Raw genomic sequence first — 13,473 nt, 5'->3', positions numbered from 1 at the left:
TTACATCGCCAAGGCGCCACCAACCTTGGGAACTAAAAAGTTATGTCCTTTGTGCCTGTAGTTACACTTGCGCACTCACACTTGAAATCGGAACACAACAACACTGTATACTGCTGTTTGGCGATAGAATATCTGATGAGTGGGTGGTACCTACCTAGACGGGCGAGCACAAAGCCCTACCGCCTAGTAAAAGTGAGTACCCATACAAACAAGAACCTCATTATATTCTTTATTGCACTAAAATATGTTACAATGATGGTACAGTAATATATGTACAGGCAAAGGTGGACTTATCTCTAAAAGAGATTTCTTCCAGTCAACCTATGGATGTGAGTGACAGGGTGATGTAGCGGGCAAAATAGTGCAGACTGTAGTATAAAAAATATGAAAATATAGATACTTACATAAATAAAAACATAATACATAAAAATACAATACACAAAATACATATATTACGTATACTACGTATATTATTCATATACTACGTATATTATTCCTAGTATTCTATGAAAATAAAGTAAGGTTAATGCGATTCTATTAAATAATATCTCTGTCTAGTAATGTTTTGTTGATAGTAAACGTATTTGAATTGAATGCACATGAATTTATAAATAGAGCGCTTTCAGCGCTTACATAATTTAATCACAAGGGATCATACGGCCTCACAAATCTACATATATTAGACAAAATTTTGTTACCCTATCACAAATTTACCCTTTAATACCATCCAACCCTCGCAAATACTAAGATAGTATATTGTTATTGTTAGTACGTGTATATTGGCCGCAATCACGCCTCACACGTCCAATATATGTATATATGATACTCGTATACATATATAAAAAGGCAATACAGAGCCGAGATATCTCAGTAGTTATATAACGTGAATCTTACCCGAAGTTTACACGTTCCAACCCGATCAAGAAACATTGGGTTCATGTGCTCTTGTTTTATCATTAAAGCTTTTTTAGCGTCAATAGCACACTGATTTACGGGTCGCCTTACCATGTAAAAAGTTGCAGGTTCGATCCTGACCCCTTGGGCAAGATTTAAGATTAATTGGAGTCAATTCCATGAAAAGACGATATTGCAACTATTATTTAAAAAAAACATATCGTGCTCATTAAGAAACTTTCAAGTATAGAATGTGATTTAACCACATGTGAATCCACCAACATAACAGTCACAACACATCAGTTGGAAGAGTATGATGCAATAACCTTCAATGTTATCTCCTCAAGTAGTGAGAAGAGTGTTTGACTGCGTCCTGAAGTGGGACAGTTACATGTCCTTAATCAATTACTGCACAGCTTAAACTATTACAATATAGATGTTTAGAGGACATTTTCATGTTGTTATCTAGACGATCACTGAAAATGGGGCGCAACTATATCCTCAAGCTTACACTTTATCCATTTAAAGTATTAATGGAATATTTAAGTTTTTTTTTTTGCACAAGTATAGTAAATATTACTATCAGTACGTAAAACGCGATATTTACCATGATTTTTTATTTTTATTTAATGGAGCTCGATATTTCGACATTATCTACGAATGTTGTCTTGTTCAATCTCGTGAATAGGTTAGGTTACTAATAGTAATAAAAATAACAATGTTAATTTAAAATCTTATATAGTAAATATTGTCGTATAGTTACGATTAGAATCTAATGATGTGTGAATACACAACGGGTATCGTCGTACCTACTATTTCAATTATTTGTTACAAACATTTTTCATGCAATGGTGTCGACGTTACGACGATCGAACATCAAACGGGGTTTATGCTTACCTATTATATTTTATATTCCATTTTAAAATAGCGGTTACAGAAAATTTATGCGACACCTTTATTTTTATTACGATTTAACACGACATTTATTGAATATTATTAACGACCAATTTATCACAAATTAAAATCTTAATTTTATAAAACATAGTATAGTTAGTTACATCATTCAACATTCTTATTAAATAAGTAATTTGAAAGGTAATGTTAAAAAATAAAAATAATATAAGCTTATTTTTCTATAGAAGACTAAATAATATTAAGATTTTGGAATTAGTTTTCCTTGATTTTGCCGGTTCTTTTCGGTATAGCTTTAAATTAAATCTTATAAAATGACTGCAGAAGAAAGTCCACTTTGGTAAAGTATATTTTGATTAGTAATTTAATGAAACAAATGATATAAATAACATGTACATATCTTTATGAAATTTTCATTGTAATTCAACGAAGAGTCAGTTCATTGTCATATAAATTGAAGAATAACATGAACTATTTAAGCAAAACGACTTCCGCAATCAATCCTCTTGTGGTTTTCTCTAAGCGGCTCAATTTATTTTTCCATTCCGCGCAGAAGACAATTTAAATCCGAAGCTTGAAGCTTGAATTGTTCTATTTACGGTCATTAGCTCAATTAGTTTCCTTTAAATTACACTTTCGCGTTTAATTCTAAATTTAACTACAAATGTCGAGTAAAGCAACGACCGACATTTTGAATTCCGAATATATTCGTTTTTTTAGACTTTTTGTTATGTTTCTTTTTTTTTTTCAGAAATAGTTAGACGGGTTAATTGACCACCTAATGGTACGTGGTCCCCACCACCCATAGATTGGCGTAGAATATTTTAACCATTGTAGTGTATGTAGTTACACTGGCTCACTCAACCTTGAAACCTGAACACAATACTACAAAATAAAGCTGTTTGGCGATAGAATATATGATGAATTGCTGCATTAACAGCCTGTAAATTTCCCACTGCTGGGCTAAGCCCTCCTCTTATTTTTTGAGAAGAATTGCATATTCCACCACGCTGCTCAAATGCGGGTTGGTGGAATACACATGTGGCAGGATTTCGTTGAAATTAGCCACATGCACTTTACCTCGCGATGTTTTCCTTCACCGCCGAGCACGAGATGAATTATAAAACACAAATTAAGCACATGAAAATTCAGTGGTGCTTGCCTGGGTTTGAACCCGCAATCATTGGTTGAGATGCACGCGTTCTAACCACTGAAGACACACTTGAAAGAGGACAAAGCCTTTTAAGTGAAATTATCAAAAAAGCCTATTTGACACCTATTTGGTAAATAACTTCACCCAAAGATATTTGTATTACAAATGCTTACCAATTCTTTGATTATTATGATGTCGCTGGCATTCTCAAGATTAGTCAGAAATTATTCTACTGCAGTTAAGTTCAAGAACGCTAGGAAAATATAAGCTGAACTCGTCAAAACTACACAATTCCTTATACATACGTAAATTAAAATACTTTACCCAACGCTAATATCTTTATTCTAAATAAACACTTTTTTCAACTACATTACAAACATCCATACATATATACATATGTATGTATGTTTGTTATGTAGATCTTTTTGTTTATATATCTTATGTTTGTGGTTTAAATATTAATTGTAAAACGGTGTATACAGACTTTTTAGTTTAGCTGGAGATGCTCTAATCACTTAATGTTATTATAATTGTTTTCAAGCGTAAATTATTTTGTAAACTTGTAAACATATAAAGCTAAATAGTGACAATTTTTATTTCGGTGGACATTTTCGTAGAACACAATTCAACTGCGTAGTTAGTTTTCAAATGTAAGCTCAAAAACACGTGCACTCTATATCCTTACTCTCTATAATCCGATGGGATAGCAAAACTGCCACAAATACAAGCGCATGACCTAAGGCTTTACGAGCTTTTCACGGCTCGCGAGCTTCATACACTACAAACTTCCAAGCTATAAACCGATTCTGAGAATTATTTTTAAAAGAACATAGTAAATATTTACTGAACCTTATACTGACTTACTGCAGCCTTATAATCTAACCACAAGACAAACGAGGCATTTGTCAGCACTTTACTGTGCAATGAACTATAATGGAAAGCAGAACGTTACATCCTTGCGCCTATAAATAAATCTCTGTACCGGATTAGCGGTACAAAGCACAACTACAAACGGTTGTACTTACAACTGTTTGTTTGTAAAACTGATGAAAATCGAACACGTACACAGACAGCGCTATAGAAATTATACGTCTGTGTTATCATTACATACCTTTATATAACTTCACCTGTTACCATGTGTGGGTTGAATTTTGCTACGGAATTTTAGAACAGTTCCAACCAAATAGTTTTACTAAAATTTCACATAATATAAAATTTATAAACTATCTAGTGTAGTATGATTTTTTATGCTATAGTTGGCAAACGTGCAGGAGACTCACCTGATGGAAAGTACCTACCACCGCCCATGGACATTTGCAACAACGGGGGTCTTTTAGTTGCATTACCGAATGTTATGTTATTCGAAGAATTTTTATAAACTACTTGGTTTTATAAAGATATTTTTTTACTTCATATGTTATTTTTGCTTTATATATGACTAATGAATTAATTTCGGAATATTCCTTACTATAGATTGTATTTACTTTAAAGATATATACATACGAGATGATAATAATAAAAATACAGAAATTATTATCGATATTGATACATTCCAAGTAATTAAAACCCTATAAATTTCTCATCTCGAGTAATGGCTATTGACCTCTTAAGAACAAGATTTTTAACCGATTCCATCACAATGATCCAGCGTGGGTAGGTTAATGCGTGTGTATCACTCGACAGAATAAGTAGGATTCCTCACAATTTTAAATGTAACGACAAATAAAGTAAGTGAAACTCATTGGTGTTTTGTATCCGTTATCCTCGTTAAGCTTAACGTTATTAAGCCACGTACACATCATAGATTTATCAAAACATATCGCAGCACTTCTATTTTGATCACTGAGCGTTTAGCCGTAGTCTGCGTGACAGTTTTAGCGAGAAATCGATTACCGGTTACGTGATCAGAAAACGTAACATCTGCAATACCATCTGATAATATCATAACACACGTTTTACCTAAACTTGTTCTTTTACGTTTATGGACACACGTGTAGGCCACCCGGTGAAACGTATTCCCTTTACGACAAAGGAAAATGACTCATTACACGCCTGGATAGACATTGTTACTCAAACTTGCGCTGACATTATGTATGAAAATAACTGCGTCATACATTATATGACTGACTAAAAGGTATGCAATTATGTTAAAAACTGTGTAAAAGGAAAGCAAGGAAAGAAAAAGCCTATAAATATACCACTGCTGGGCTAAGATTTCCTCTACCCTCGAGCAAAAGATTTGGACTTATTCTACCACTCTGTTCAAATACAGATTAGTCATTAATTTTTTTTTATGGCATCGATTGGAAGACGAGCTTATAGGCCACATAGCATATATATGATGGTAACCACCGCCCATAGACAAAGGCGTTGTACGAAATATTAACCATTCCTTACATCACCTATGCGATACCAACCTTGGGAACTAAGATGTTATGTCCCTTGTGCTGGTGATTACACTGGCTTACTCACTCTTCTAACCGGAACACAACAATAAGCCAAGCCAAGCCGCCAAACAACAGAATACTGTTATTTGGCGGTAGAATATCTGACGAGTGGGTGGTACCCACCCAGACGGGCTTGCACAAAGGCCTACCACCAAGTAAATAAGTATATATAAGTTATAGTTAGTTATATATATAAGTTTCAGAAAATAAATATATTTAAATAAATTTCAGAACATAAATATATAAGTTTCAGAACACAAATTATGCATGTAAACACTCAATTGTGCTTGCCTGAATTTGCATTCGAAATCTTCGGTTAATTTTAATATTCTTACCACTGGACGATCTTTGTATTTTGGTCCTTTTGCAATAATATCTTAACACAATTGAATAATTTATTTCTCCTCGAAGAATTTATCTGTTTGTTCGAAACAAAACATGCAGTAACATTCCCTTATGTTCATGTTTTATTTATCTCCTTCTATCTATGACAGCTATAAGTCATACAGACATGTGTTGCGAACATATTTGTTGTGGAGTTATAGAAATTCCACGCTACGTCGTTTTCGTAAATGGGAAATTTCAGCTATCAGTATTCTATGAGGAGTCATGCTTAATAAAATGTTTTTGTTTCATTAAATACTTCCGCCCGGCTGCTGTCCGGCTTTGACTGGATTAAATAAGAATACATAAACGTTTATATTGAAAGACGAACAGAGAAAAATACTTGTATTTTTTTATCCAAAGCCTTTGCTGATGTACGCAGAGCATTTAGCCATCTGGGTAGAGTACCATCCAGTCATCATATATCCTACCGCTAATCATAAATACTTAGCACTGTTATGTTCTGATTTAAAGGATAAGAGAGTCAGTGTAGCAGACAAAAGAGACATAAGATCTTAGTTCCCAAGGTTGGTGGCGCATTGGTGATGTAAGGAACGGTAAAAAAAATTACGGTCCATGTGGCCAGTGATAACGAATAAGTATCAGGTGTTCGTCCGACTAAAATATTATATTTAAAAAAAAACATCCAAATTTTAATTATAATGGATGAATAATTTAGCAACTTATAGAGAACAAACATACATATTATATACATTATACATACATAGTTCAACGCTAATTGTTTCAACGTTGCTATAAACATAGATATAGCACTACGCTTATTTTAATAGATATATGTTTTGCAAAATATGATGCTTTATACATTACATAACGAAATTAATTATCTGTTTTCGGTATTGTATGAAATATTAGATACTTGCTACAAGTTCCGTTTCACGCGAGTAGAATAAGGATCTACATATAAAATGAAACGCGTATATCGTATACATATTATTACGATGAATATATTTGAAAGAACTGTTCGATAACCAACGAAATATATCTTTAAAATAACACAATGCGACAGCCGTAATACGAGTTGGTCAAATACAATACACTCGAAATGCGTATGACCTTGTCTCCGAATCTATTGTTAGAAAAATCAATGGAACCCAATTTGCGAATGTACTCGAAATATAACAGCTACAGGAAGTCCAAGAGTTACGTTACCCTTACGAGATATTTAAAATTATCTTAATAATGAAATTAATATGTTTTTTTTATTTTTTTAGCACTAGCAGCCCGTAAATATCCCACTGCTGGGATAAAGGCCTCCTCTCCCTTTAAGGAGAAGGTTTGGAGCATATTCCACCACGCTGCTCCAATGCGGGTTGGCGGAATACACATGTGGCAGAATTTCGTTGAAATTAGACACATGCAGGTTTCCTCACGATGTTATCCTTCACCGCCGAGCACGAGATGAATTATGTGCAATGGTGCCTGCCTGGGTTTGAACCCGAAATCATCGGTTAAGATGCACGCGTTCTAGCCACTGGGCCATCTCGGCTCATTAAATTAATATGTGGATATGGAAAAATATGTATAACCTAATCCTGGTCAAAATGTACCTAATTTATTGAATTAGTACTGTGAAAGAGATTTCGTTGTTCGTTTAAATCGCAGGGTTCTCGTTTTCACCCGTTTGTTCGTATATGTGTGTGTGATTTATTAAACAACTACACGATTACGATACAACGACGCTTTTTTTATGTTATAAAAGCAGAAAATGGCTTAAAATCGCACTGTTGTGGATTTTCGGACATCTAGGTGGTGCGGGTGATATTTGGAAGTTTGACGAGATGTCCGAAGGTGGTGATACTATTTTTACGATGTTTTTTTTATTCTTACATATAGATACTTACATGTTTAGTATTTATTAAGTATAAGGTTAATTAATATTAATTAAAAAAAATAAAATTATCGTTGTCACAATGCGTTCAGACAGCTTTTCCGGTTCATAAATTACATCACAGCGAAACAACAAATCCTAGTAAATTATGGGTAAGGATATCTAATCGGATTATATACCGACTCAACATACAGTTCCCTCGGGATAACTCGCTTTGGTAATAATCAATCAAGCCTTAACAAAAGGCAGGAACAGAATATATTAAAAGTTTACAAATAATACTCAAAATTTGGCTGAAGCAGTTATTTCCATATTGACTTAAAAATTTACAACGCCATTCCATTTGAAAGATTTTGTTTTCAAATACGATATTCCAATTTATATGTAATTAATAATTAATTAATAATAGTGAAGAATAGTAGGGAATAGATATGTTTCAGTAATTCCTGTTTCTATTTCCCACTAGTTCAGAATAAACTTTGTATTTGTATTGGCTACGACATTGCCATATTTAAAAGTTAGAATCGTACTTGCGATCTTTACGTCCATAAGTCCAAAATGCTTTAAACAAGGGATTATAAAAAAACTGATTAGTTTTTATTGATTTTTCAATATACCATATTTTATTTTTATATTTTGATATAAAATTTTAAAGTACTTTCAAAGCTGTAAGTTGTGAAATAGGAAATATATATTTTAACGTCCGTAACTGGATAACAGTTCACTTTCACGCTTCCCCCGGCGGATGTATCAAACTATCTCCATCATTGTACTACTTAAGATTTCAGTCAGAAAATTGTGAATTTTGTTTCTAAAAATTTAATATATTATTTTATTGTAAAGCTATGGTCTAATAAATTTATGGCCTCATTGGTATATTGGCTAGTATGTATGTTATAGGTTCGAATTCCGGGTTGGGTTTCTGTCAATAAACTTTATGTAATAGCCGAGGATGAGAACGTTATACTACGTAAAACCGTTGTTCCCGTGATTGATTTAATTCCAGTCATGTCGAATTGTACCCGACGAGACAGAGAAAATAGAAAAAAGTGCATACGCTTTTGCACTATGAAATTTTCTGCGCAATCGACTTGTTAGTAAGAAGTGGATGCCATTACTGAAGTTGATCAAACAAGCATTATATAATTCTAGTGCAAGACTATTTTGTTTTTAATATTCATAATAATTGTATATTCAAGCCGTTAATATTTCTAATTTACGATAAAACTTGTTACATAAAGACGTAACTTCTCAGTATATTTCACATTCCGAACCGGTTGCAGCTCTAAATCTTTTTTTCTTGTGAATGACTATTCAAAAGTAACTACTTAAAATCCGTTTGAACGAAGTATATTTATTTGATGTTATTTCGTCATTTAATTAGTAAAATGTTAATATACAGATACGATACCATTAAACTTTACGTATACAGTAAGTAGTAATCTAAATGCGTTCAACAGTTGAGCAAAAGCTTCTCTCCTAATAAGGAGGTTTGGAAATTTCACGAAATGAAATGATCTAATTCTCTCCCAGATTCTAAGACGTTTTCTTTACCGCCGAGCACCAGATTAATTAGATACTAAAACTAATTGAGCTCATGAAAACTCAGTGTGGCTTGGCCGATTTCAGCCGACAGTCTTAAAACACGTTGTCATATATATGTAGGGAAACTCACCTCCGTACTAGGCTTATACATGATACAAAAATATATATAACTTAATTTTCGAATATAGCCGTGTTGTATATTTTCAAATTTTGCTGTAATCTTGGTCGAAGTTTATAAAACCTACTTATTCATTTCGATCGATCCGCTGTCACTGGATTGACATAGTTTATTTAATAAAAGCAGTTTAACGCGATAAACGACACGTTCGAATAAGTTTATTGAACAGAATAAATTAACATTGTCTTGGTCGTTCTTTGTTTAGAGCATTTTCAGCTTACTATATCACGCAATATGTGGGCCGAAGTTTTAACGAGTTCGAATAACGGTCTAGTCTCAGCGGAGTGTCTGAATTATGTATTCCACCAACTGCGCTTAGAACAAGCACTAAATCATGACGTTGCCTCAGTATCGCCGCACTTTCTATATGTCTAGAATATTTAAATACTTAGAGACAGCTCATCTCATGCGCCGCTGGGATTTACTAGATCCCTTAAAAGTCATTGCTTCCCATGTTCAGAAGAAATTGCAATAATCTTTCCTTAGTGAGTTAATAGCTGAGAGAAAGATTAGTTCATATTTCTCGTCTTCGTTCTTTAGTTTATCTTTTACTAGGATTTATTATCGGAACGATTTGAATAGTCAATGAATTTTTATTTTACTATTTATAAACCTTTTTTGAACTGACTTGAAAATGGGCACCGGTTTTTTTTATTATGTTGTATAAAATATTAAAGTTAGTCCTTAAATTTTTCAATTCAATTCTTTTTTCTGTCTGTATTAAATATTCGAATTTTAAATGGCTTACTACATTTGATTCCAACTGTCGTAAATATCGCATTTCTCAACAGGAATCCAAGTTCTTTGTTTTGTCTATAATGGTTAACACAAAGAGATGAAAACAAAATGGTGGACCAACTGATAACAGTTAGGATGCTCATTGACAAATGTTATCCTCTTTATATAAATGTATATAATTATCTATCTAATTAGATATATTCGTTAAAAATAATAAATTTCATGAAATATAAAATAATGGATTTTCTTCTTAATTATATAGACATTTGTAAAATTGATTTGATAAGCGTCATAGATTTCAACGCCTTTGTTACGATAAGTACTTAATACCAGTTATGACATTACATAATCCGTTAAATGTAATTGAAATCCGTTATTTTTTTCCAAGCCATTATAAGTATATTACTACATCAAATATATTTACATTATATATATATATATCTCAACGAATATTAAAAACTAAATTTAAAAACCAAACGTTAATTTTGAATCTAGTCATAGCGGGAAATTAAAGTTTAATTTTATTTCCGTTGTTTTCAAAAAAAATTAAAATACATTTCAAATATGTGCATTTTGGGAAGTTAATTTTTTTTTTATTAATATTAGAACAAAAGAAAATAGTACTTACCCCGAAATTATCGACGAAAACGTACAGGCGCGGCGTTTAACTTCAAATGACTTCCGAGAAGGCGCGAAACAGTTCAAAGAGGACGCAACAGGCGTGAAATCCTACGCGTTAAAAAAATCAATCAACTTGTATTTATTCACATAGGATGCAGACACAGATTTTATGTCATTTCCTCTTTATATAAAGTCGGGATTTTGGCGGTGACCAGAGCGGCGTTCGGTCGCCGCTATCGCGCGCTGTGTTCTGCCGCGCACCCCGCAAGTGAACACCCCCGCCCACCCCGAGCTCTTAAAGCCTTCATTCGTTTAGTCTTCGCGCCCTTTGTGACACTTGAACCCATTGTTCGTAAACGAATTCTTTCAAAAACTTGACACTACACGTCATATTGATCATCAAAGTGTCTATGCTATCTGTGGTGTCTAACATCGTTAACAATAAAATCGAGTCTTTTGTTTCTTAAAAAAATATTTTCAATAGAAAATTAGTTCAATATTCATAGGAGTTTGTAAGTCAATTAAAACTGACTCTTTACGATAGGCTACTGAGTCCTTTGAGTGTTTTGATGCTTTTGATAAAATCAATCTGTGGGCAACCTCCAGGGAAATCATAAAGGATCAACATTACAATACTTGTAAATTCATGGTACGTCGTCCCCCGCGTTCGTTATATCTTCCCACAACATAACGACTATCACGCTGGTTGATGAGAACAATAATGAAACACATTACGTCTTGTTACAATTCTGTGTAGCCGCGCTACGCCGTAGAACCGAAACTCATATAAAATACATTTCATAATATTATACATACATAAATACTAACATCAAGTTTCAACAATTCAAATTAAGAATCTCGACTAGAATTATAGATTATAAAGTTTCATATCAGATTGAGTAATATTGTTATATATTTCGACATACATTTCTAAGAGAGTCAATATGACCGATTCTAATACCTTTGGGAATTTATGGTAGACACGGTACCAAAATAAATTTACCCGACATATCTATATACATAAACGTAGTCGTGTTTTGGGTCACGACGGGGCTGCCCTGCGACGTGGAAGCCAGTTCGATCCTGACCTTGGACTATTATCGTCCTCACCTTTTAGCACAAGCATAACTGTTAGTTCTGGATCGGAAAGTATATGGATACTTTGGTATTCATTGAAATAAAAAGGATAAAATATGTTAAATAAAAAGCATACTTGTAGATATATTTATTGCTAATAGTTTTGTTTTCTCTTATAAAGAGAAAAGGAGGTTGTATTGTATTGATTTGTTATTCCTATCTTAATCCAAATAAAGACTTTCATAGATAATAGTCTGACCGCAACATTTGTATTGATCCCGAACAATAAGTAATATTAATACCTTAGAATTTCATTTATTGATAATAAAATTAATCAATAAAGTGACTTGGAGGTAGGACTTTGTGCAAGCCCCTCTGGGTAGGTACCACCCACTCATAAGATAATCTACCGCCAAACAGTAGTACTCAGTATTGTTGTGTTCCGGTTTGAAAGGTGTAGAAAGTGAGCCAGTGTAACTACAGACACAAGGGACGTAAAATCTTAGTTCTCCAGGTTGGTGGCGTATTGGTGATGGTGGGATGGTTAATATTTCTTACAACGCCATTCTCTATGGGCGGTGGTGATTACTTACCATTAGGTTAGGCTCATTTGCTCGTGCGCCTACCGATATTAAAAAAAAGTGATTTAGTATATAAAACTATGTTATTGCAAGTAACAAGTCTGTACGTTTTCTATAAATATACGAGTATGTCCATCGAAGATTTGACCTTGAATTGAGTCCATTTGTTTTTTTTCTTTCACATATCATAAATGTCAGTTTATTTTTGAAATTATTACCTGTAAGTTTGTATATAGTGTTCGTATTTGATTATTTTTGTTTTCGTCTATTTTCTACTAGTTGCACAATAAAGAAAGAGAATATGTTTGTGCAAATAACAAATAAAGTGTAACAGTGTTAATGTTTACTTTTATAAAATTATATATTATACATAAATGATTAATGAAGTAATGTATTTATGTATAGATAGATAAATTTTTAAGATGAAAACAAATATTTTTTTTCACAGCCGCGTATGAACATAAATGTAGAGCCGACAGATTAAAAAAAAGACATAATAAATGTTGCATATAATTATAAAGCACAATCCAACTACTGATAAAAAAAACATAAACATACATGATTAGATCTTTATATTTGTCAGGACGTTAGTGGGCTGTATGAGTAGGGTCTGTGCCGGAAGCTCTTATAATAATATAAACATTTATGTAGAGTATTAAGAGATACTCGAGATTTAGAGTGTTAATAAAACAACATTATATTATTATACCAGTTTTACCTAGAAATGAAACTCAAGTTATTTTCCAAAAGTCATGGTCACATAGGATACAAACCTGCACGACTAGAAAGATAACAGAATCAGGAAAAACTCTTTTTCGTATCTTCCAAAGTGTGGAATGTTAACTCTTCCAACATCTAATATAAAAACAATCTATCAACTCTAACGGATTAAAAAAATTTAACAATCAATTTCAATGAAAATATTTGGTCTAACTTTATAAACTCTGGACTGTTACTAACAACTTCTTAACATAAAAACCTTTAACTTTAATGAACTGTCCTTTCTCTTACTCTTATAACGATATCGGTTGATAAATCGGAGAAGACCCGAAAAATAATTTACCACATTAACAGCCTGTAAATTTCCCACTGCT

At 32.9% G+C, this 13,473-nt stretch overlaps 1 protein-coding gene across 1 annotated transcript in view; it reads right to left on the bottom strand.

Moving 5' to 3' along the window:
• LOC125065036 (slit homolog 1 protein) overlaps positions 1–10,948 on the bottom strand; it is a 117,724-nt gene extending 106,776 nt beyond the window's left edge. Inside the window, exon 1 of the mRNA XM_047672472.1 lies at positions 10,729–10,948. The gene's annotated coding sequence lies outside the window, so the exon portion shown is untranslated. The remainder of the gene's footprint in view (positions 1–10,728) is intronic.
• Positions 10,949–13,473: the final 2,525 nt, after the last annotated feature.

Source organism: Vanessa atalanta, chromosome 6 (genome assembly GCF_905147765.1).
Source record: "Vanessa atalanta chromosome 6, ilVanAtal1.2, whole genome shotgun sequence".
In the NCBI taxonomy this organism is placed as follows: Eukaryota; Metazoa; Arthropoda; class Insecta; order Lepidoptera; family Nymphalidae; genus Vanessa; species Vanessa atalanta.
This window is presented reverse-complemented; position numbering and strand designations above follow the sequence as displayed.